General features: G+C 37.7%; 1 long non-coding RNA gene across 1 annotated transcript; it reads left to right on the forward strand.

Moving 5' to 3' along the window:
• The first annotated feature begins 5,141 nt into the window (after nt 1–5,141).
• Nucleotides 5,142–25,859, forward strand: LOC141901973 (uncharacterized). Its single transcript, XR_012618877.1, has 4 exons — nt 5,142–5,253; nt 20,904–20,937; nt 21,760–22,022; nt 25,747–25,859. It is a non-coding gene; the product is annotated as an uncharacterized LOC141901973 (long non-coding RNA).
• Nucleotides 25,860–25,880: the final 21 nt, after the last annotated feature.

The following is a 25,880-nucleotide window of genomic DNA, read 5'->3' on the forward strand; positions in this document are numbered from 1 at the left end:
AGTTATATACAACGTGATATAGATCGGTACAAGAGAAGATACGATTTAACTCACTCACCCGTTATACAACTAAAATTAAAGATCGAAAAATACACATTACATAAAACAAGATACAATATTTATAACAAAATACCAATACAAAATGCATTAGTTGGTCATAATATATAAGATACGTACAAAAGGTTTGATTACTTGTGAATGCGAACTTTTCCAAGCCGGAGTACGACAACCACACTCAAACGTGGTGAACGGATAATAGGATAAAAACCCACTATGTACAATTAAGAGAATTTAAAATCTAGAATTTATTTCTAAAATGTAAAAACACGACGTTTCGATCTCACACTAGAGATCCTCGTCTCGTACATAGTGGGTTTTTATCCCAGTATTTGGTAATTCAACGGAATTCAATTAAGAGACCTGATTCGTATTGGACATGTGCGCTTATTTTCTCCGAGAATGTATTTGGCGAATTTAAGATGCACACTTTTAACGGATAAGTTTTGCTGGTCGTTCATGTCAAAAAGAGTTTGCCCCAAACTCAGCTGAATAGTTTAATGGAACAGAGTAATGGGATGGACATTGGAGGAGAGAGGTTTTGAGAAGGCTATTCAGCTCTTTTAGTCCACGAACAAACATCTATGGCCGGTTCTGGCCAGAAAGTCTGAATCTTTTTTTTACATGTTGATTTCGCACCCGCTAAAAACCAATTGTAGGGCCTGAGAAAAAAATGATTACAAACGTAAAAGTTGTTTTTATCAGGAACCTATTAACGTTCACTAGTCAGCAAGCTAGCTTGTATGAACTTGGTTGAGTTTTTAAATGTTTTTCTTTATTTATCTTGAATATGTGAGATACTATTTTCCCCTCATACCTTATGTACCACGGGAATGTTCGGAATGTGATAGAGTTATCTAATCTAATCTTATGGAAATGCAGCCTATACCGGCAGGCGGTTGATTCGCAGTTGAAATTGAATGACACATAGTCGAGGTCATCGAAATCAGTCATGAGTTCGGTGTTCGCTATATCTTCAGGGTGCGTCGCTTCGTTATTTAGACCGGGTTAATTGCGTCCGTTCCAATTTAGTACGGACAAAGCGTTCGCACTAGCAAAATTCAGTTACTTCGCAATTATTTCATGAAACTACCCTAAAATGTGGGAAAAACTTTCTTCAGAGGACCCACTAGATACACAATCCATGAGGATAAAAATTTATCAGGTTCCATCGGGTTTCGAACCACTACACCATGGAACCAGTTATATACAACGTGATATAGATCGGTCCAAGAGAAGATACGATTTAACTCACTCACCCATTATACAACTAAAATTAAAGATCGAAAAATACGCATTACATAAAACAAGATACAAGATTTATAACAAAATACCAATACAAAATGCACTAGTTGGTCATAATATATACGATACAAAAGGTGTGATTTCTTGTGAATGCGAACTTTTCCAAGCCGGAGTACGACAACCACACTCAAACGTGGTGAACGGATAATAGGATAAAAACCCACTATGTACAATTAAGAGAATTTAAAATCTAGAATTTATTTCTAAAATGTAAAAACACGACGTTTCGATCTCACACTAGAGATCCTCGTCTCTTACATAGTGGGTTTTTATCCCAGTATTTGGTAATTCAACAGAATTCAATTAAGAGACCTGATTCGTATTGGACATGTGCGCTTATTTTCTCCGAGAATGTATTTGGCGAATTTAAGATGCACACTTTTAACGGATAAGTTTTGCTGGTCGTTCATGTCAAATAGAGTTTGCCCCAAACTCAGCTGAATAGTTTAATGGAACAGAGTAATGGGTTGGACATTGGAGGAGAGAGGTTTTGAGAAGGCTATTCAGCTTTTTTAGTCCACGAACAAACATCTATGGCGGATTCTGGCCAGAAAGTCTGAATCTTTTTTTTTACATGTTGATTTCGCACCCGCTTAAAACCAATTGTAGGGCCTGAGAAAAAAATGATTACGGTAAAGTTGTTTTTATCAGGAACCTGTTAACGTTCACTAGTCAGCAAGCGAGCTTGTATGAACTTGGTTGAGTTTTTAAATGTTTTTCTTTATTTGTCTTGAATATGTAGGATACTATTTTCCCCTCATACCTTATGTACCACGGGAATGGTCGGAATGTGATAGAGTTATCTAATCTAATCTTATGAAAATGTCATCGAAATCAGTCATGAGTTCGGTGTTCGCTATATCTTCAGGGTGCGTCGCTACGTTATTTAGACCGGGTTAATTGCGTCCGTTCCAATAAGCCTTTTTACAGTTACCAGGCGCCATTTTTTTGGGTACCCACCGGGTCCGCATTGTTGAATTTTTTGTCCCTTTTTTTCCCCGTTTAATATTTCTATTTCGTTCATATCTCTGGATTGGATAAAGATAGAAACAAAGTGAAAATATCGATGAACTCGGCTGATAATAAACTTTTTAGGATATCACTCATTTGTTAAGTTAATGCAACAATGCGCACTGGTGAAGTTATAAACATTGATATCGTCTTCCCGATAATTCAACTTGAATTATTGCTCATCTCATTCAAAAGTTCGTAATTCTTACAAATTTTAATCTACATTTTTGAAGTTTTCAGGATCAATAGCCATCTATATGTGGTCATATATACCTTTTACTGTTTTCAATTATCCGTATTAGTTTTTAAGTAGTTGCGAGTCAAACTTCCAAAACACGTTTTCTAGAGTATCATGTTTGCATATTTATATCAAGAAATTTGACAATTCAACCGGTCCTACTTTGTTAAAATCAAAATTTTCAGTAACTATGGAAACAAGGGCACCTAGTTATTTGAAAAAATGGTAAATAGAGATATATTTCTAGTAACACAGGGACAGACTACGGGTTTGGAGGGTCGGTAGTCCGGACCCCTGCTCCTTCCCATTAAGGTTACCATCTTTGTCAAGACAGTGATCGCATAAAACCTACAAATCTAACACTCTTTTGCAAATTAAATTGTTTTGGATGTATATGTTTCAACACCGAGGAGCACCCTACTCGCAGCCTTAATATACAGAAAATGTCCTTATTTCTGGACCCCTCTCCCAATCATCTAAGATAGTCAAAAAAGTCGAAATAAGTCTTCTAGTGTCAGGCATTTAAGTTTCATTGATCTCCCGTAAATATTATATTGTTTCACAGTATATTGCATCAATGAAATATGGCCGTTTGCAGGTGATTCTGGAGCCAGTTGCTCAAAAGTTAACCATATTTCATAGAAATATGTGCTAAACATTTATTATGTATTTCGCAGCCGACATTGAGATAAGTAGGCTAGGTAGAGATAGGTGTAGGGCTGTGACTGAATAGCTATGGTCGTGAGCGGCATTTATGATAAGATTGGACCTCGGGTGCGGCGGGTTCCTACAGCCAGCGAGTCGTGCAACTTGCCAAGTTTCTTATCGGTCGGTATCATAAACCTACCAACTACAACAAACATTGAGTAGTTATTGGGTTTATGTGGGGTGCCTCCGAGAATGAGTCATGGGATAGGAGCGACTGGAATTTTACGGGAACTCCCACGTTCATGTCAAGTTATGAATTTATCGAAAATTGCAATATGACATAAAAAATGTAATTTTGATATCGAACGATGTTTTACAATTGATTTAAAATTGGAAATAAAATTTTGGAAAAAAGGCGCGATGGCAGCACAGTATGGTAAAATTCAATGCAAATGTGCTATATTGGATACAACTCGACGCGATCGGGTTCGTGCTGATGCTGCTCTTGCTTTTTGAGCTGGTAAGTGTTACTAAGGGATTACTCATCTTCATTCACCGCAATAAAAATCGTACTAAATGTTACTTAGCATCAAAGGTCTAAGTTTCGATGAGTTTGAATAATATTCGAAGCATTTAGCTCCCAAAGTACCGGGGCTGCCATGGCTGAAGAGCTTGGTTATTCAACAAATTTACCGTAAAATTTTGTTGATATTGAGACTATTTCTAAGATACGTGGATGTGTGTTGATCAGGGTATTCTTTAAAAAAATGGCGAAGTTTGTCGGAAAACGTAGGGTATTTTCGGAAATTTGTCACAAATTGTCCTTGTAAAATATGTTCTTTATACCATATCCATTACAGTACAAATTTCTAATTTTCATTCATAATCACCCCCAAAGTTTTAGATTCGGTGAAACACTTTCCGATTTTAATGAAAAAAAACTAATCTACAAACAGTAAAACTGCGCCCAACTGGAATCAATTTGATAATCGATTATCAAATGCTAGAGTTTTAAGATCTAACAATTAATCCTTGCTAGTCAATCGATGTTTTTAAATCTAATCCCAAAACCCATTTGTTAATCAAAGCTTTTAATTAAACAGGTTTTAGTTTTCTCTGTTTTATGTTCGCTTTTTATGGATGATGTAAATGAGGATATTTTATATGGATTTTAGGCTGAATGAATCATCATTATTATCAATCATTATTTAATTATCACAAAATGGTTTTAAGATTTTTGTTCGCAATCACTGGAAATTCGAGTTATAGGCAATGGAAATTTGAATGAACCTATTACAAATGCAAATTCAACTTGACAGGACTTTAAATTTGAAGTATCGTATATGAGGTAAGAGTGTCATTTTAAAAGGGACTGGTAGAATATCTGATACATCTACGTACATCGTATATTTGAAATTATCAGTTAAGAATATTCTAAAAAGTTGGAATGTACAGGGTCATATATATCGCGGTATATGTTATTCTAGCTAGTGCGCGGTGTCCTGTCCAATGGACCGCATTGAACCAGTTCATATTGTGGTCAGTCTTGACATTGTGCTCTGGTCATTCAAATAGTTGTATTTGAATGGAACCAGTTCAGAGGATTAATTCTTATCGTACGTTGAATTTACTATACGCGCGCATTTATGTCCAGTCCTCGCGCGCGGATAGGTGAGTTGAATCTAGAATTTTCTTTAAATTCAGGGGCAATTTTACTTAAAGAATTGATTGAGTACATTTATGTCAACTGATTTAAAAAAAAAACTGGTTGGTGAAGTTGCAGGTTCATTTCGCGGGTGATCTAACTTATACAGAGATATTGATTTTTCCAGCCGAAATCAAAATTTGTAATGTATCAAATTCTTTGTTTTTTTCAGATCGGCCATTCCTCACCTCTTCTTCGTCAGGATCTGATTGCTGCACATACCACCAGGCGGACTAAACAAAGACTAACAACCCAAGACCTTTAGAATTGATCCACATAGAAATCTGTGGTGAGTAGATTTGTCGTCGTATATAATATTGGATGTTACTACAGAGTACATGTATCACTCAAATTAACAGTTTTAATGGTGATCGTTGCGGTTTTTGGTTTACCTATGTTATGGCTGTTAGTTGGCAGTCTGCCAAGAGTATGTTAAATCGCGGCACAAAATTTAGTGGTAATACTTACGGAGTTGTCTTTTATCGTGAAGCGAGTAGAATTGATGCGCGGGGGTCAGGCCAGTAAGTTTCGAACGGCTACGCGTTCAGTCAAATATGAAGTGTTAAGTCACGTGACTGTCCCAACTTTCTGGCTGGCACAACTTGAAGGCGTTTCGTCCCTTGTATTTTTATATAGCAAAGCGTCACCACCGTCTGATAATGATCCTTAACGACCAATTGTTTATCGGAACTTTATAGCGGATAAATAAAGAATATCAACACAAGGTATTTCCGTGATATTTTGAATTTATTCGCAGTTCATATTAAGCGCCATTCTCGCGTGATTATCAACAACAACCCGGAAATAAAATCAAAGCCCATCGCCAAACCCCTATAATATATAATATATATATATCTTTATTGTCAGAGAATATTCTCGTATGACACATACAAATATAAATATAAGCGGATACAGTTAGTAAAGACATTTACACATACATACAACTGCAAAATCAGTGAAAGTGATTACATATTATGATCTGATTTGATTAACTAGATTATTGAAGTGATTTAATATCTTTTACTTTTTTCAAAAACTTTGATAAATTGATACTATTGATGGGGTTTCTCATAAATTTGGCAACTTTATATGTGTTTGGACGAATAATAATATTTCTTGGGATGTGTATGGCACGTGCATCACTATACTGAGGGCAATATAAAATAACATGGACTTCTTCCTCTATCTCATTAAGATTACAAAATTCACATATACGTTGATGATGGGGTGTAGGGGGCGCAGCCATCTCCCAGTTTCCACACGCAGGTCATGACTAGAGCATCTGAACCGAGCAATAGTGGATCTCATCTGTTTCGGATAATCCAGATACAATTCATAAGAAATACTAGATTTAAAATGTCGATATAAAAGTGCCTTATTAGACGCATGGATCCAGTTAAACCATCGTTGTGTGTATTGGTCTTTTAAGCGCTGTTCAACCGAGCGAAAAAAACCATGTTTCGGCTGTTCAACAGATCGAGGCGTGATTATCGGGTGTATTTGACTGGTTACCGCATTACTCGTGTTACCCTTACCGGAAACTAGAGATGTACCGACGCCCCAAATTATAACAGCGTAGATATTTAACTAAACTTAGTCTAAATAAACAGAGCATTTTTAGGCCTAGTTTATGATTTCTATTTCTTATTTTACGAATATTGTCTTATTTTCATTGATGTTACTACGGGGGCAGGGTGTCAGTCAGTTTTGAAGTGTCGGGCTGTTTGTTCGTTTTAGCAGGGAAGTGTGCACTTCCCTGGTTTTAGAAAGGTACTTGAAATGTCAATCAGTTTGTATTGTTTTGATAACTGCCTTCTGGTCTCTGTCACCCTTGGTGTCTTACGTAACAGTATTCTGGTTGAAAATTTGTTGAAAGAAATCAGGGATTCGAGTTGTAGCTTTTAAGCGGGTTGGATGATTACGGTTTGAAGTTTTAAGAACGTCGTTGGTTCCTAATCGTCGACTTAAGGATTTTTAACGTAGTTACCCTGTGCTTGCAAAGCGGAAATCTCGGGGTGCTGTAGAAATATAAGTGATGTTGATCGACCTGAAACAAACTCGATGAATCAAACTATCAATACGAACGAAATGTAACTAATGAGTTAAAAGCGTTTTTGTCTGAATACTTATAGATTCTTAATTCTGTGTACTGTCAACTTAATTGGGAAATCTGATGTATTTGCATTGAATAAATAACAATAAAATATATTTGAACTTGAATTGAGCCCACCTGGTGGTTGTATTGGAAGACACCAGGCGGTTTGGTCATCTTAATATGTTCCAGCGCCGTGGCGCTGTCGCAAAAACATATGAATTTGCGTAGTTACGTAACTATTTGCAGTAAAAGTGCAGACGAAACATGAAGCCTCAATGGCCGTTTACAAAAACAGTCTAGCAATCACAATTGAAAGATAATAATGATATACAACTTGAGTTAAAACTTTGGCCATTTCTAAAATTATAGCACAATTATATTATAATTTGTAGTCAGTGCGGAACGTTTGGTTTCGGAACAATAATGAGGGGTGGTAGGTTGTCGTTCAATTCAAGTTATGATTTACCACATGTTACTTCCGTGTTGTTGAAAATCTCGCGAGAATGGCGCAACATTGAAACTGGCAATAAATGCCAAATATCATACATATTTTTTCGTCTGACTCTGTGTTTAGGTGGACGTGTCCGCATATCCGTCTCTCTGTTTTGGTGGGCGTGTCCGTCTCTTTCGGGTGGGCGTGTCTGTCTGTTCCGGGTGAGCGTGTCCGTCTGACTCTGTGTTTAGGTGGACGTGTCCGTCTGTCTCACTGTTTCGGGTGGGCGTGTCCGTGTCCGCCTGTCTGTCTCTGTATGGTGGGCGTGTCCGTCTGTCTGTCTGTCTCTCGGTTTGGCTAGGCGTGTCCGTCTGTCTGTCTCTCGGTTTGGCTAGGCGTGTCCGTCTGTCTGTCTCTCTGTTTGGGTGGGCGCGTCTGCGTGTCCGTCCTTCTGTCTGTCTCTCTGTTTGGCTGGGCGTGTCCCTCTGTTCGGTTGGACGTGTCTGTCTGTTTCGGGTGGGCGTGTCCGTCGGTCTGTTTCGGGTAAGCGTGTCTGTCTGTTTCGGGTGGGCGTGTCTGTCTAGGGTGAGCGTGTCCCTCTGTTCGGTTGGACGTGTCTGTTTCGGGTGGGCGTGTCTGTCTGTTCCGGGTGAGCGTGTCCGTCTGACTCTGTGTTTAGGTGGACATGTCCGTCTGTCTGTCTCACTGTTTCGGGTGGGCGTGTCCGTCTGTCTCTCTGCTTGGGTGGGCGTGCCCGTCTCTCTGTTTCGGTTGGACGTGTCTGTCTGTTTCGGGTAAGCGTGTCTGTCTGACTAGGGTGAGCGTGTCCGTCTGTCTGTCTCTCTGTTTTGGTGGGCGTGTCTGTCTCTCTGTGCGTGTCTGTCTGACTAGGGTGAGCGTTTCCGTCTGTCTTTCTCACTGTTTCGGGTGAGCGTGTCCGCGTGTCCGTCTGTCTGTGTGGGCGTGTCAGTCTCTCTGTTTGGCTAGGCGTGTCCGTCTGTCTGTCTCTGTTTCGGATGGGCGTGTCCGTCTGTCTGCCTGTCTCTCTGTTTGCATGTTCGTCTCTCTGTTTGAGTGGGCGTGTCCGTCTGTTTCGGCTGGACGTGTCTGTCTGTTTTGGGTGGTAGTGTCTGTTTGTCTGTCACACTTTTTTGGGTGGGGTGGGCGTGTTCTGCTGTCTTTCGGTGTGGGTGGGCGTGTCCGTCAATCTGTCTCTATTTGGGTGGGCGTGTCCATCTGTCTCTCGGTTTGGCTTGGCGTGTCCGTCTGTCTTTCTGTTTGGCTGGGCGTGTCCATCTTTCTCTCTCTTTAGCTGCGCGTTGCCGTCTGTCTTTCTATTTGGGTTGGTGTGTCCGTCTGTCTGTGTGGGCGTTCCTGTCTCTCGGTTTGGCTAGGCGTGTCCGTCTGTCTGTCCCACTGTTTCGGTTTGGGTGGGCGTGCCCATCTGTGTGCCCCTGTTTCGGATGGCGTGTCCGGTCTGTCTCTCTGCTTGGGTGGGCGTGTCCGTTTGTCTGTCTCTCTGTTTGGGTCGGCGTGTCCGTCTGTCTGTTTCGGTTGAATGTGTCTGTCTGTTTCGGGTGGACGTGTCTGTCTGTGTCGGGTGGGCGTGTCCGTCTTACTCTGTGTTTCGGGTCGGCGTGTCCGTCTGTCTGTCTCTTCATGAAAATTTTTGTGAACTACAAAAATAAGAATTCATGAAAATGAATATGAAATATCGATTGTTCATCTTTTACTGATGAAAATGATGCTCAATATGTGGCGCTTTTAGTTGAAGAAACGTGTAGCAATTTTGTATTGGTATAGAAATATGGCCGCAACACCGTAGGACACCCTCTGAGGGTAAGTCCAGAGACGACTCTATATTTTTTAGGCGTTGGCCTACAGATCATAGTTACACTTGAACCTCATTAATGCGTATGTGTTAAAGACGAACCCGTTTATTACTATGGTTTCCAGCATGTCATAGCTAAGATATTAATCCAGATTTGGATTATATGAAAGCCGTTCAATTCGACAATTTCACTTTTACTTTGAATTCATATAAGCGAGGTTCAACCGTACCAAAACATTATGCACAAACGATTATACAATTACCTTAGGGATTATATGATTACCAAAATATTCCCTATTATATAATATGTCCACACGAGTATGAAATTAATAGGAAATTTTATTGATTGGTTCCATAATACCTGTTAACTGTTTAAAATTTAAGAGTTTTTCCAGATTTAAGTGAAGCGTTTGATTGTATATTTATGGCATAAGGGGTACATACAGCCTTATGAGCGAAGATCTAGAAACAATTCTTAGCGACTGGTTTTATGCAAATAACCTAACACTAGATTTAGCTACTACGAGAATTGTTTTATTCAAACCTAATAAGTTGGACATATTGAAATGAAGATCTTATGAAAATCGAAAATCAAACCTTAAAACTATCATCGTTAATGACCTTTTTGGGTTTACAATTGGACGAGAACCTCGATATAAATGAACATGTAATTATGATCAGCGAACATATTTACTTAATGGATTCCATAAAACATTCTGTACAGTCGTTTTTGCTCAAATTATTGTATCAAAGTTACATCAATAGCCACTTATCATACTGCCTGACATCATGGGGAACACTAATTTTAAAGCTACACTAAGTACACTTGTCACATTGCAAAAGATATCCATTAGACTAATTTCCAAAGCTAAATACAATAGCCACAAAAAAAAATTCAAAATTCTTAATTTGAGAATATGATTGAACTAGAACCATATAAATATGGCTTTAAGTTTTTCAAACAATCAGCTACCGGTATGCGTGTGTAGAGTGAATTCAACGTATTCTAAGAATTAATGAAATAATCCTCTGAACATCTCCTTTCAATTATGTAATCATTTAAATGTAAAATTTGATAGTTTAATACGCCTTTTATAGAACTTTCAAATGGGCTTTGTATTGGAGTAGTATATAGAATAGGTAATAACTTAACTAATTTTCAAGAGGACCTTCTCATGAATAGAACAAAAACAAAAACAAAAACCAATAAGAAATATTTCATTATGGGTGATTTCAACATAAACCTAATGCACTCAAACTTATCTACTACTAAATTTGCTGACTGTATGCAATCTTATTCTTTCGTCCCAGTAATAAGTGTGTGTACTCTCATTAGCGATAGCTCAGCAACACTTATCGACACTATATTTACGAATACCACTATTTCTTATAATTTAAATTCAGGACCTATAGTTTGGGATTAACCGATCCCCGTGTAATAAATTTAATAAATTTAAGCTAGTAGGGAATGATATTAAACAAACATGGGCGATCTTAAAAAATCCATCGAATAATGACAAAAATCAATATTATCCGGAAGAATTTGAAATTGATGATAATTTAGTAACAAATTCTTACTTAATTTGTATTTCAGCAATGTTGGTCCATCATTAGATAAAAAGATCCCTGAACAATCAGTTTCATTTGAAGAAATTATTGGACCAAAGTTAGACCATAGTTTATTTTTAAGTCCTACTTTACCTCAAGAGATCGAAAAAATGTGTATGAATTTAAAACAAAGAATAACCGTGGGGCCGACGATATAAATCAAAAAGTTTTAAAACAGGTTATTGATCTTATCTCCTTACCTTTAGCGCATAACTTATATTTTAAGAAGGTATTTTTCCAGAAGAACTTGAACTTTCCCAATTATTTTCATTATAAAAATGGTAATAAAATGTGTTAAACAATTATCGGCCAATGTCAATTTTACCACGTATCTCAAAAAATTTGGAGAAGTTTATTTATGTGAGGCAGATAAAATTTCTAGATAAATACAAATTAATAAATTCACCACCATTTGGATTTAGAGAAGGCATTTGACGGACATGGCTACTTACTTCTCATATCATAGATAATTAAGACTTTTCCCGCGCTTTTGACACCTTGAACCACAACATTCTGATCAGTAAATTATCTTTTTATGGTATTCGAGGTACAGTTTTAAATCTATTGAAATCTATTTTATTTTATCTCCCGGATAATAAGATATGAACCCACTATCTACAGATGAAAAGAACTTAAAAACAAGAATTTATTTATTCAATCTAAAATATATAGAATACACAACGTTTCGATCTCTCACCCTAGAGATCATCGTCAGGTGTGAGATATAGACTAAAAACAGGGGCTCCCGGATGTTTTCACAAACGTCTTTAATAAAATATCAGACTTACACAATATAAGTCTAAGAAACTAAAATAATATTGCTTCAGAACATTTTCATACTCAATTAAAGGCCAAGTCCTTCACATCAAAGGTCCCGAATTATGGAATAATTTAGAAAAAGAAATTACAGAATCTAAGTCCATACACATGTTTAAAAGAAAATAAAAAGATTTTTTACTTTCTAATTATAAGATATAATTTTTGTCTTCTTTTTTTTCTTTTTTAAATCATTTTCGATTTAAGTTAATCATATCAACTAGATGCATCAATTACATGCACTGGCCACATGCATGTATATAAATAAAATATTTCGTGAATGTTTTTTCATCAGCAAGGGATAAGGTTCCAGGGCGAACAAGCGTATAGCTTTTTCTGAAACCTTGCTGATGTATTACAGTTGTTATCAATGTAACCATTATGTACTTTATGTAACTTATAAAGATAAGGAATGAATTATCATTCAGGAATAAAGATAATAATGATGATAACAGGTTCTGACATTTGAAACATCATTTGAAAGACCATCGAATTATTTGAAAGACCAGAGCACAATGTGATTCTCAGATCTGGATGGACACAATACGAACTGGTTATGTCACACAATGAGGTTCATCGGACAGGATATCTCGCATTAGCTAGAACACATATACCATCATAATAGATATAGATATAAATGACCCTGTACATATGTTTCCAACTTTTTAGAATATTCTTAACTGATAATTTCAAATGGTTTTATGCAAATAACCTAACACTAAGTTAAGTGAAAACAAAAATTGTCTTATATTTAATCTCAATTGAAATTGACGTGTTAGAAATGAAGATCTTAAAAATCTGAAATCGGCCTTTCTGGGTTTACAATTGGATGAATACCTTGATTTTAATGAACATGTAAATATGGTCTGCAAAAACATAGCTAAGTACATTTACTTTATGAAATCTATAAAACATTTTGTAACGTATTTTTCACTCAAAGTTTCATCGATTGCCACTTATCATGCTGCCTGATATTATGGGGACCACTTATTTCTAAAGCTTATACACAAAGACTTACTAGATTGGAACATCAATTTAATATAATAATTACCACAGCTAAATGCAAAAGCCAAACGTATGCTTTTTTCAAAAGATTCAACATTTTCCAATTTGGGGATATGATTGAACTAGAATCACTTATATATGGCTATAGGTTTTCAAACAATCAGCTACCAATACCTATAACGAACCGCTTTTAAAGGAATTCTTTCAACCTCAGTCACAACACTCGAATTCCATTAACACAATAACTAATTTTCGATAACAAATTTCTGTGCTTAATTCCTATGAACTGGCAAAACTTGAACAAAGATCTAAGATCTTCCAAAACGATAAATTCACTAAAGGCAAATTTTAAAAAAACTAGAAACAACATTATGATTTATTCCTGTTAATCTAATCTAAAAATCGTGACATAGTCATTACCCTTACATTTGTTTCGGTATGTTGCGTGTTAGTGAGCGTGATCGCGGTGAAAGTCTGTCTGGTTGAACCTAAGTAACAAAACAATTCCCATCAATGGGCACCCTCAATTGACATTATAACATTCTATGCTTCGAATGTAAATACTATGTAAAATTTGTATAATTCGTTATGATTTCTTTGTAAATGAAGATCTAATCTAATCTAAGTCCCGATTGTCTCATGGATGGATGGCATCAATTTGCATTCATTACCTTTTAGAATACATACAATAATTCTATGCATTATGAATTTCCATCGAAAATATGTTTTTGGACGTGTGTAATTGAACTTTAGCAGACAATGTATGAATGTCTCGGACGATTGAAGCGGTTGCATATTACAAGTAATATTTCACTATCAAGTTTATAGGAACACATTTAAAGTTTGCTTTATCCGACAGATTATTAACCTTTAAAACTCATTTTCGATTTTAAAAATCTATAGCACAGATTTCGAAACCGTTGAAACAATAGAGTATCAATTAAATTTGTCTAATTCGAATAACATGTATCAGCTAAATAAAACACAAATCACTGGTCACAAGTTAATTCGAGTTTAGAGGAGTGTTAGGGTCTACTGTATCTGAGTTTGCTGTAACGAGGGCCCATCTTTTTAGATAAGCTTAAACCTAAGAGGTAGAATGTATACTCACTAATTCATGAGTGGAGCTTCATGGACTGTTTCGATAAGTTATCTTTTCTCGGATCCCACGAGTCATCTATAAGGCCAGGTTAGTTTAGTCAGCAGCACGCATTTGCAGCAATCAGGTCACGAGGAAGCGAGGAAGGCTTAGTTCCCATTTGTTGGTTTAAGTTAGCATGTATTGACAGCAATCGGGTCCAGGAGAAGAGCTTATCTGGTAAAAAAAAAACCGCAACTTACTATTACCATTAGAACTGTCAATTTCACTCGATACAATATGTACACTGTAGGCACATCCAATATTGTACGACGACAAATCTTCTCACCACCAATTTGTGCGTGGAGCATCGTGGATCTATTCGAAAGTTTGGTCACCTCTGTTGCTTTCTTCAGGCTGGTGGTATTGGCAGCAATCAGATCCTGACGACGGAAAAGGAGGAATGGGCGATCTAAAAAGAAAATCACCAATTTGATACATTGTAAATTTTATTTCGAATAGGAGATTCAATATTTAGGTTAGATAGCCGGGTGAGATCAACCCCCGAAATGAACATGGAGCTTCGCCAACCAGTTGTTAGATAAGTGGGCGTAAATTTACGTAAATGATTTTGCTATCTTAGTTTAAAGAAAAAATTCTAGATTCAACTCACCCAAACGCGCGCGAGGACTGGACACATATGCGCGCGTATAGTAAATTCAACGTATGATAAGAATTAATCCTCTGAACTGGTTCCATTCAAATTGAACTATTTGAATGACCAGAGCACAATGTCAGGACTGGACACAATATGAACTGGTTCTGTCCAATGCGGTTCATTGGACAGGACATGTCGCACTAGCTAGAATACATACACCATAATGACCCTGTACATATAGTTTTTCGAATATTCTTAACTGATAATTTCAAAAATATTAAGTAGATATATCAGATATTCTATCAGTCCCCATTAGAATTTTATTCTTATCCAATAACTCAAATTTTAAACCCTGTCAAGTAAAATTATAAGGAATTTGATGAAATATCGTAGAATCATTTGTAATAGACTCGTTCTAATTTCCATTGCTTATACCTCGAATTACCAGCGAACTGTAACACAAATCTTTCAATGAATCTCAAACTTTGGAGTGATTGTGAATCTAAATTAAGAATTCGCACGGGAATAAATAACAAGAAATAAAGAAACAAGATCATATTTTACAAGGGCAATTTCTTACGAATTTCCCCGAAACACCCTACGTTTTCTGAAACGTGTTTTGAAGGAATACCCTGATTAGCAGTGCACATATCCACATATCCTAGAAATGGTCAAAATCTCAAGATAGTTTTTTAAAAAGATAATCCAGCTCCAGACCTTGGGTAGCCCTTATTTTTGGGCGCAAAAAATGTTTAAACCATTTTTCAAACCAATGATTATTGGCACGGTATCGTAGCAAATAGTGACAGGATTTTGGCGATAACTCAATAAGGTATTTCTCAAACTCAAAGTTGTTTTTAATCAGTCTATAATTACAAAGGGTATCTTTGTTAGCCATTTCATTCATGGCGCCGCCTTTTGGCATTCAGCCAATCAGAGCCACAGAAACATGTCTTTTCATTTCGTAAGCTCAGGCGTAAAGTAAACATTTTATTTTCCTCCGTTTGATACCGACTTTTATGCTCATTTATTCACCCATCTAAAAAGAGGTTTCGTCTGATCAGAAAACTACAAAATCAAAACGTACAACTAATGCTTGTAACAGTTTCAATCAGATTTGCAATACTCGCACCTACAACCACTTTGGCAGGTAATCTCACCGGAACAGAGAGATTTTCTATCATGACATTTTCATACAATTCCATGTTTGTAACTATGTGGTAAATTATCAAATACATCCTTTTACCAAGACAAGAATTCGGGAATATATCTGTATGAAAATCCACTGCAGAAATTCAGTCAAAAAATAACCATTGATGTCAAGTATGTGTTGAGAGCCAACAGTATTACGAAAATAAATGTACATGTATATTTAATCTCGTCGCATTCATATTTTACACGACAATAAATTTTCACAAAATCTAAGTAAACTGTGAAAGATCACAGAGAATTGATTTTCTATTCGGTGTTAACAACATATCTTACAAACGAATCGTAGTTGTTATGAGGACATTAATGATATCTCCACATAAGAGTTAAATTAATTTTCCATTACACTAGATGACAAAGCAAGTTCCAGTATATTCTCAGACAGATCCTAATAAATCATGAATTCTACTCAGATGCAAATTGGTCGTACTCACAGCAGTAACATGGTCCTTATGTATGTGGTGAACAAGTCTGGAATCTACCTAACAGTGTCACTGGTCATTCTGCCTTTCTTGTTCCTGTTAGGAGCTTTTGGAAATTCAGCTACATTCTTGATAATGATAAGTCGCAGATTTCGCAGTTTGTCTTACGCTAACTATCTGATCGTTTTGTCTCTCAGTGATTTCATATTCTGTCTCGGTTTTACAATGATGCCTGTTTTACAGTTTGTTATCTTGCATGTAGAAGATGTTCCAATATTCTTCATGAATTCACTGATCAGTTGTCAAATCTATGATTTTGTTATAGCGTTTGCAGCTTGCAATAGTTCGTGGTTGATAGTAGCAGTATCTCTAGAACGTGCGGCAGTTGTGCTCTTCCCGTTCACATCTCGTTTGATATGTACACCGAGATTCGCTAGGTTTGTTATAGTGATAATTGCTGCAGTGAATATACTGGTTAGATGTCTCTCACCTGCTTCATCCATACATTTCAGTGATCAGTTTGTCGGATGTTATTATGAATTATTCGACCAAATAGCATCTTTTATTGTAGGTGTCATTCACGCGTACATTTTACCGTTGTCTTTAATCATTACATCAAATTTGGTTATAATCGTTCAATTATTCAGAAGTTCAGTAATAGTTTCGTCTGGTCAAAAATCTACAAAATCAAAACGCACGACAATAATGCTTGTAACAGTTTCATTCGCATTCGCAATATTTACACTTCCAGTCACTATTACTGCAATGATGCCAGTTTCTTCAGGACAGAAAGAATCTCTTTTGGACATTTTCAATCAGTTTCAAGTTTGTAACTATGCGGTAAATTTCTACATATATCTTTTACTGGGACGAGAAATTCGTGAATATTTCTGTATGAAAATTCGCTGTAGAAATTTCGAAAAATAACCTTGCGAATGGTGAATCTATGATAATATTGATGTACACATATTGAATTAGATCAACAGCCGCAAAGCAGCGATTGTGGATAATCTGTACAACTGCATCAACCTGCGAACTGCAGAGAGTTGTTATAGAAAATTTGATAATTGGACATGTTTGATTTCTAACCTCGTGTGATGACTACATGTATCAAAATGATCCTCGAGAAATAACCGGTTATCAGAGGTTGTTGGAGATGCCTACGGACGGAACGTTCCTGTATCAATCACGCCATCTTCGGAAGCGTCCTCCCGCGGCAAGGATTCGAACCGGATGACATCGCTACACTCAGCCACGGCACGAACCCCTTCCACACTAGACCGGGTGCGCAGGTACATGCGCAGCTTAGCCGCGCGAAAATTTGCGGCACCAATCATATTATTCGTTGTATAAACGCTGAGGTATAAATTTCACGGAAGAACTATAAATGGGAAAACCCGGGCTAAAATAAAAGGGGCTATCTGATTGGCTAATAATGACATCTTCTAAGCTGCGCGTGTAGCTTCGCACACGGTCTAGTATGACAGGGTTTCGTGCCGTGGCAATGTCAACAGGTTCAAATCCCTTCCGGGGGAGGATGAGGGTCGGTAGGTACCATCTTGAATCTGTGTGAAGTTACCGGCTTAATGTTGTCATTAATCTGTATTCGACTATTCATTGCCAACAATAACAAGCAATGTATATTTTTCGTTATTTGCAAAGGCGTCAACAAACTTTCAAGTTAGTTTTCTTGTTTCGTACATCCGCTAGTCGGCGTGCTAGTCTAGCTCGCGAGCAGCGGTCAAAATTTTACGGTCGACCCTAGTTCCAGTACGCGTTAACTACCTTTCAATTTTCGGTTAAGAAGACACTTCAGGCTTAGAGCCAAAGTCGTCGAAGTCGTTGAAAATGGGCGAAAAAGCGAAATTTGTCGTAAAAACGTCAAGCCGTCATTTGAAGACACGTCTAAATGTAAGATGAGGACGCCAGTGATATGACGACTGAGTTTCAAGTCGTCATGAATATGTCGACTTGTCGCGAGGTTAATGGTCGTGAAAACGAAATATGTCATCAAAACGTCACGATATGTCGACATATTCATGTCGACTTGACGCTAATATGACGTAAATATGGCGACTTGTCGAGTTGGAACGCGACAACTCGAGGCCCTTTATCGCTTCCGTAATGTCTTGCTCTTCTTGGAATCTGGAAGCAAGACTTCATCCACGCGCAATTAATTATTTTAGCAGATGGCGACATCTTGTGGGCCCGGTCACAAGCGATTTCATCACCGCGTGTCAAAACGCCGTGTGAACGCTCACCAAAATTTGGTCCGGTCTAAATTTGGACCGGACCAGGTTCGGACCTATTTAGACCGGTCTAACTTGTTGTCGTGTGAACGCGGCTTTTATGAGGCTAGTCGTTTTGATAATAATTCGATATAAATCAAATTTGTAAAATCAGTGCATAAAATAATTCGCGTCAATAAGTATGTTCTTTTTCAGAAATCAATATGGCTGGTTGATGGTAGTCTTTGATGACACCCGAACGGAATTTAATCAACTGGAGCTAGTGTCCACAGATAGATGCAGAAAACTGGTTGGAATTTACAACGTTTTTCTGTACACTGCTTTTCTACTTAAGCCGATGAACTGTCGGGAATAATCGATTATGATATTTACTCTGCTGCAATTGGTCGATTTTCTGATTTGCCTTGTTACTGCGTGCTATTGGCCCGATATCGTAGTCAACATTACAGCATATATAGAGACTAGGAAAAAGTCCATTCTCACAACCAATAAAGTAAACCCGCCTCTCCAATAATTCACCAATGAATGCCTAGTGATGTTCCGCACTGAGAAATTGAATATGGAAACTCGTTTAGTTCATCCCGGTATTATCTGAGAACCGAAACTGCCGAAATGCAATTGAAATTTGTATATTTTATATTTTTGCTGAAAATCTACGAATGTTTCGAAACGGGCTCGGTATATTTCGCTGAAGTAGCGACAAGAGGAAACGATTACTCGATAGATAGACCGTATCTGTCTATTGATAAGAATTCAGCCTCTTTGATCGGTTGCAGCGCCGCGTGTTCACTGGATACTAAATGCAAATCGTTCAATTATCACGGAGATTCCAGCGTTTGCGAATTGAGTGACAAGTTACCAACTGGTCCGACGTTCAGGCAGAGAAATGGCACAGCATTTAGATACAAGGTCGGTACGAAGTAGAGCTGATTTCATAGACAAGTTTTGATTGAATACGACTTACATTCAGCCCTTGGTTTAGGCTAGAACTGCCCTATATAATAATAAATGCATTTGGAGCATGTTCATTTAAATTGACATTTAGCAAAAAAATAGCATACAAAACGATAACAAAACCCTGCCAAAATGTTTAAAACAAACAAAAGTCAATTCTAAGTGACCTTCACCGTGTCATTACATATTCGTTGATACGTGAAGAAATGGCAGAAATGATGTACATGGCGTCAATTCACTTGTAACGTTTGTCAAGAGGTACATTTGTAAAATATATTTTGTAGCACGAATGTGAAAGAGCAAACAAAAGAAAACCTTGAAATTGAAAACCCTACCATAAATATGAAAAAGAATAAAAACAGTTTTTCTTAAATTCATCGTCACTGTATTTTAAGTCATTCAGTACTAACGAACTACGCAGCAAATCTAATGTTTTAATTTAAACATCTTCTGAAAATCGTCCCTCCTTGCGCGGGAGGGATCTCCGAAAGATGAACTCCGTGTATGATTATTATTTCGAATTTTTGAGTCTTATAAAAATAAGTCAGTCCTTTCTAACACCATCATTAGTGGGTTGACTTATCAACTTGACGATAACTTGATAACTTGATAATGATGGCTCGAGTCTACTGGCGGTGAATTCCATCGTAGGATCTTCGTACGTCACCGCCTAAGGTTCGTCGGCGTTTCAAACTCACTATGCGTACATTCCATATTGTCAAATAGCACGCGAGATGGCAACCTTGAAATTTGCGGTTTCATTTACACGTATATTTACAAGCAACTCCATGGTCGGTCGATACGATGTTCGATTTAAAAACTGGTCAAGAGTCTTGCTAGTTATCGCATGCATGCTTATGCAAATACTTTTACGCAATTGAATTTCTTTATAATGTCTACGATTGGCGCATTTACGTCGAGATGGTGATGTATAAAACAAATAGAATATCTTCAATGGGGTTCCGGTAACGCTATATACTGTGGCAATCAGGGATTCCGCTCGTGGCAAGTGAGGACTAACAGTCTAGTAGTTACTCAGTTCGCTAACGTCAATTTTGTTTTTTATTTCGATGAAAATTCAACCAACTTATTTTACTATTTTATCAATTATCATAAAAAACCGTAACATACAATTAGCATTTTTTTTCAACACACATATCATTTATACGAACGTTATATTCACAATCTACGAAGTACGTATGCAATAAAGTAAATGAAATAAGTAAATGAAATATTTCAAAAAGCGCCATCGGTTTTGTCAATTACGATGAATTTTACGATGACTGAAATTTAAATCACTTTGAAAATTCAACCAACTTATTTTAGCATTTTATCAATCATCATAAAAAACCGTAGCTTACAATTTATTTTTTTTCTCGGAAGCTGATTAGATAATAAACTAGTGCATTCCGCTGTATCAGCTACCTGGAAAAAATTAGAGCATCGATTTAGTAAGAAAATTCACTCATTGGTTATCCTGGCATTTTGCACCTAGTATGTCGACACTTAATAAAGGAGAATATGAATTATTAATATACATTTATACACGATGATGTATGTTCTTTTTTCTTCACATTTCAGTGTCAGAACCTTGATGGAGATTGCCTTCGATACAGTAAGTCGTTCATAAATATACATCATAATATTACGGAAGCGATAAGGGGCCTCGAGATGTCGCGTTCCAACTCGGCAAGTCGTCATATTTATGTCGATATATCGCGATATATCGCGTCAAGTCGACATGAATATGTCGACATATCGTGACGTTTTGACGACATATTTCGTTTTCATGACCATTTTCCTCGCGACAAGTCGACATATTCACGACGACTTGAAACTCAGTCGTCCTCATCTTACATTTAGACGTGTCTTCAAATGACGGCTTGTCCCGTGGAAAATGGGCGAAAAAGCGAAATTTGTCGTGAAAACATCACGATATGTCGACATATTCATGTCGACTTGACGCTATATATCGCGTTATGTCGACATAAATATGGCGACTTGTCGAGTTGGAACGCGACAACTCGAGGCCCCTTATCGCTTCCGTATAATATATAGGCCTACTCGTAAACTCGATCGATCCATTAAGATCACTTAGGAATCTTCCAGTAGTAACGGCTTCGAAACGTTTGGTATGGTTATAGTATGTTATAACGTCTTATGAGGCGCCAAAAACAACAAACGTATCAATGTTGATTTTGAAATAGCAAGTATTGTCAGTCTATGGTCATCACGTGACTTTAATGATATGGCTATTCGGCCTTACCCGATAGTAACGACGGCGTCTAAAAACAAAATAACCTTTCCCCTGACACATCGTTCGGCTAAATCAAGATAATAGCTCGCAAGAGACCGCTGTGGTTAGGAGAGGTGAGCAAGAAAACGAAATAGAAAGCTTGAAAACGTTGCATATGCAGCCTTTTTGTTTCATTTACAGGCATTCGTCCGGCCACTTGTACCGACGTGTTGATCAATGGCAATACCGAAGACAAAGTTTACGCTCTATACCCGATCAAAAGCGCTTACAAACTAAAATTCGATATTTTCTGTCACGGGATGACGTCATTATTGCCTAAAGAGTTTCTTCCGCTTCCGGCCGGACCGACGAACAACTTCAGCCAGGCAGCGAAATATGGTATATACAGAGTGTGGGGCGAATGGTGCGACGTGAAATTTCGGCGAGTTCTTTTCACTATCGAGGTAATCGCATTTATATACGAGGAAAATGTCAACTCGTTGATATTAGCTGACCGATGTGGTCTAACCATCGGCGCTGGTGAAGTGACAAAAATGGGGATCTAGAAACCTAGTGGCTTATGTCGAGTCGCTTATTGCGTTTAACTCGGGCGAAATTGGCATGTCTGCGACAGACATGGTTGTAGATAAGTGAAAAAGCCCTATAGATAGATACATTGAACTGAAACCACAGCGTTTCAGCTGTTGACTAACATCGTGGTCATCGTCGGGTGAATGACCAAAACTTATGCTGGTACCCTACCGAATATCCGCAGTTTAATTTGTCATGGTTTCCCATTGCCATTTTTATTGGACCTACCATGTAACTAGGCTTAATCAAGGGTGCAATTTCTTGGGCGATACCAGCAACTTCAGAATCGTGCGCACGTTAACCTATTCTGAATTCTATGGCTGTGTTCAGTCCGTCTTAGTTTGAAACCACTAATCTGTTGATTCGAATTAGGATATGTGCACCAATTATAACGCAAATTGTCAGATTAGACCAAACATTGGCACTCGCATTGTTTCTTGCATAGCTAATGACACGGGCATAAATAATGCAAATTCGTGATTAGAGTTTACCGCAACTGTCGATAAACCACTAATCTGTTCATTCGAATTAGGATATGTGCACCAATAACGCAAATTGCCGTACCCTCCAGATTAGACCAAACATTGGCACTCGAATTTTTGCATAGCTAATGACTCGGGCGTAAATAATGCAAATTCGTGATTAGAAATAATCGCAACTGTCGGTAGTATCGTTTAGCTGATCGATCACAATAAACAATAAGATGTCTTAAAAATTGTTGAAATATTATATCATATTACGATCAACATCCATCGTCGGGCGCCTCGAATAGTTAGTTAGTTCTATGCTGATTGTGCGGGAATTAATTCAGGGATCCGACCCATGTGCTAGCTTCACAGGTTAAGTCATATATTTGACCCTGGTGATTAGTTTTCAAGGCTGTCGTACACGAAAAAAAGAAATTTTCATAATGTTACCACAAAAATCGGATTAATTATTCCTTGTAAAATAATTAATTCATATGATATCATTGCTCTATATTAAAAACGTTGCCGGTTAAAGGCCAAAATGTACATTTGTTTGATAATATAATCAATGTTTCTAACAGTAAGCCATCTTGGATGTCAACGGGTCCTAGTGGCCTAGACGTATCGGCCCCACTCCGCGCGGTTGCGCCACCGCGCGGGATTTACGCGAAGCAGCAAACACAAACATGGCCACTCTCTCAATTTTCAATGATAGAAATCGTGTGTGCATTTCAATTATTTCGGCTGTTAGGGTTTTAAGGCACAATATAAGTTGATGATGTGATATGGCGATGTTAATTAATGATAATTCCGCAGTGAAGCTAGTCACGAACGGTGCCGATTGAGTGTACAGCTGCCAAAAACACTGAAATATGCGTAGTTGCGTAACTATTTGCAGTGAATTGCAGACGAAACATGAAGCCTTAACGGCCGTTTAAAAAAAATTATACCCTGACTAAAAATTAGTAATAATATTTTAGAAATGGCCAGAATTTTAACTTAGGTTCTATCTCATTTTTATTTTATAATTGCGATTGGGTGCCGAACATTTAGTTTTCCAACAATAATGAGGGGTGGTAGGTAGTCATGCAATTCAAGTCATCATTTATTACACGTTACTTCTGTGTTGTTGAAAATCTCGCGAGTCCTGGACCAAACCCCATTGAACAATGTGATCTGTGTGCTGGCCACAAATGCACACAGATCACACACACTACCCATTACACACTCCAGTACCCACAGCTTTCATATATCCATCCAAATATTTAGAGTGTCTTTCTTCCTGGATTTATTTACTGGTATGTAATGGCACCTATCACTGAAAATAGCAATGATCTATATGAAATACATTCACAGATATAGGCCAAATGTACATTTTAAAGAATCAAAGATGGCTGCCAGTCAGCTCATTGGCCATCTTGGATGCAAATTCCTTGACATTAATTTGTTCATCTTCATGCCACCGCATACCTACGTACCATGAACACTTTATCTTAATTGTTTTTTGAGTGAAGATAACGCAAATAACCGAGTATGACTACTGACAAACCTCGTGGATATTGTCTTGCCACAAGTGGAATCCTCGATTGCCACAGTAGAGGTGTTGACACCCAATAACCTTATGAAAAAATAATTCCATTTCGATTCAATTATTCTCGCCAGTGAATCAAATCAGTTCATCACATCAGGGATGTCTCAGATGAAGATGTGAAGATGTGACAGCCAATGTTAACATTCAAGTCGTACAGTTGTTTCCACTGGCGTTTCTCGTTGTCATTGTTATCGATTGAATCTTTTCTAATTCGCTTCGATTCAGGATTATACCATCGTCAAGGACGATTTCACCTACGCGGATGTTGTCAGCGGCCCGGACAAAGAAAGAGTCCTTTACGGTGACGCGAGGGCATGCAGTTATTCAGATAACCACATGGGGGCAGCACGTATCGACTTAACTGGTACTGGATTCAGGTTGAAACAAGGCGTACGTGTAATATTCCGAAATCGTTCACATGGCAATGATGTTGATAAGTTGGTTATCGTTAAGAGCTGAGACTGGTCAAATGGACGTTAAGTTATGAGGATTTGATGTGTTGCAGTTGCAGAGAAAACACTAGTCAGCTACACGATCGCGTTCTCCGGCCTTTAACTTGTTTTTTGACGGTATTTTGAGTAAACCTTACATCAGAATCTCCACTAAAAAGGCTACAACAATATGTCTAATACTAACTTCGATGAATAGACTTGAGCCAGTTGTAACTAGATAGAATACCAATACGAAGCCTCGTTGTGTTTCGATTGATACATATTGATGCACTCACCAAAGCGCATTATATACCCAAGGCCTTTTTAGATGATAAGCGTGATGGTATCATAGAGTTTTCGAAATGGGCGGGTTTACGAGTCAGAGGGCTACATATCTAATCCATGAATTCTATACGTTTACATGTATTTAGTTACCGTACGTATGACCTACTCATTCTCGATGACTTTGATGATATATGGTTTTGACGTGAAGTCTGAGTGCATCATAGTCTAGCGCAAACAGCTAAATGCGAATAGTGCTACACGTCAAATGTGACGCACTTGAACAACACGACTTTCCAAAATTGTGTTCAAACAAGAAAACTAATTAAAAGTTATATGTATATATGTTGCTCAGTATTGTCGACGATGGATAACTCAGAAAATTATGAACAATATCAAAATCAAAACAAATCAAACGAAATTTACCAATCAAATAACTAACAGGGTCAATCCAGGAAAATACTGGACTAAAATCCAGATCTTGCTGGCCGCATCGTTTTGGTGGTATCGACTATTGGAAATAATTGAATTTAACGGCGCGGCAGCCACTCACCCACTACCTTCATTGCCATTCGAATTCATTGTTAAAACGTTACGAACATCTATTGGATGGAAAATAGGAGTCGTGAGCCTTAATCGACTGAAACATTAGCGCCGATATGCGCATTACAACTGTAATTGTTATCATATTTTGAAGAGTCACTTTCCCTTAGAAACTGAATAAGTGGTACTGGTACTTAGCAATGCATAAAAACATTATTGTGTAACGTCAAGAAATCAATACTGTCTCGATACCAAACTAAGTCGGAAATATTCTGAATTTCAGATAAGATGGCGAAATACCGGGTATGGTGGAAAGAACATGATCGGGCCGACATTCTCATCTAATCGGCAAATAATGAATGTTAGATGTCGGGCCCAGTGTGGAGGCTGTTACAGTGATGCTCTTCGATTAGTACC

Source organism: Tubulanus polymorphus, chromosome 3 (assembly GCF_964204645.1).
Source record: "Tubulanus polymorphus chromosome 3, tnTubPoly1.2, whole genome shotgun sequence".
Classification (NCBI taxonomy): domain Eukaryota; kingdom Metazoa; phylum Nemertea; class Palaeonemertea; order Tubulaniformes; family Tubulanidae; genus Tubulanus; species Tubulanus polymorphus.